Raw genomic sequence first — 1,219 nt, forward strand, 5'->3', positions numbered from 1 at the left:
ATCCAGGGTGCGATTTTTTTTTTTTTTTTTGGCCAGGCAGTGTATTACTTACCATATAACATATATTCTACAATCAATAGTATTTCTAAACAATCAGAGCGGTTGAAGTTTTTTTTTTTTGAATGAATGAATAAAATAGCAACAGTAATCGGATTTCTTAACACAACACAACACTATCACTTAACGGTAGTAGTAGTTGATACATAAATAATGATTAACAACAACAAAACAAGGCACAACTGTGTGTGTGTGTGTGTCAGAGAGAGATGTTGCCTCTTAGCTACCAAGCTAAGACCCTTGAGGTGTGTTCACGTACGCTACTGTGCAGCAAAAGAAGAAATGCGACGTAGAGAGGAGGGGCAACAGGGGAAATCACGAGGAACTCTCACAGAGGTTTTTTTTTTTTTTTTTAAAAAAAAGGGGTTGTGTGCGTACACATGATGTGCTCAGTTACAATAAAACAATGCATTGAATGTTATCAAAGTATCTGGGGGAAGTGAGGCGTGCTGCATTGAACACTTTTGTCAGAGGACTTTTGTTTCCCTGATCCCAACACTTTATAACGTTACAAGATGACACTGAAATCCTGCCGGTGTACAGAAGTGTTTGAGTGACGTCGAGTGAGGAGGTAGAAATGATGAGATACAGCATGCAGTTACCTACCTATAACAGTGGCACAGTGGCTTCAGCCTGGCTGTCTTATGGAGTCACTGTGTAGCAGTCTAGGGGTGATCTGGTGAGCTGTCTGATTCTGTCCAAGGTAAGTGTCGGTGTCTTCATTGGAATAGTATTCCTTTCGACAAGTGTCGGTGTCTTCATATTCATATTCCTTTCTTTGATTCGTCCTCTGAGGAGAGTGGGCAGGTGTTGTCGCTTTGGCTCGTTCTTATTGAAAGATTCTTGCTATATTTCGATCCGGATCACAGCACCAGTCAAAAGATTCTTGCTGTGCCAGTGTGTCTTCAGGCAAGGAATGGAAGGAATCATATTATTGTTCTTGTATTATAGTTATGTCTGCAGTCCTTCTCTTCTCTCCTCTCTCTTCTTCTGCCACTATGTGGCACTGCTGTACCAAATGTGAAAACCACTGAAGCTGTGAATATGGCAACCTTCTCTTGTTAGTAATTTATCCTTTATTGTCCAGTTCAGTCTTTCCACCTGCCTGGATTCATCCATCATCCATCCATCCATCATCCATCCATCCATTGATCCATCTATC

General features: G+C 41.0%; 1 protein-coding gene across 1 annotated transcript in view; it reads left to right on the forward strand.

Annotated features, from left to right (window-relative positions):
- tfe3a (transcription factor binding to IGHM enhancer 3a) overlaps positions 1-1,219 on the forward strand; it is a 13,025-nt gene that overhangs the window by 9,985 nt on the left and 1,821 nt on the right. The window lies entirely within an intron of this gene.

This window comes from Cynoglossus semilaevis, chromosome 10, assembly GCF_000523025.1.
Source record: "Cynoglossus semilaevis isolate Cse_v1.0 chromosome 10, Cse_v1.0, whole genome shotgun sequence".
Lineage (NCBI taxonomy): Eukaryota > Metazoa > Chordata > Actinopteri > Pleuronectiformes > Cynoglossidae > Cynoglossus > Cynoglossus semilaevis.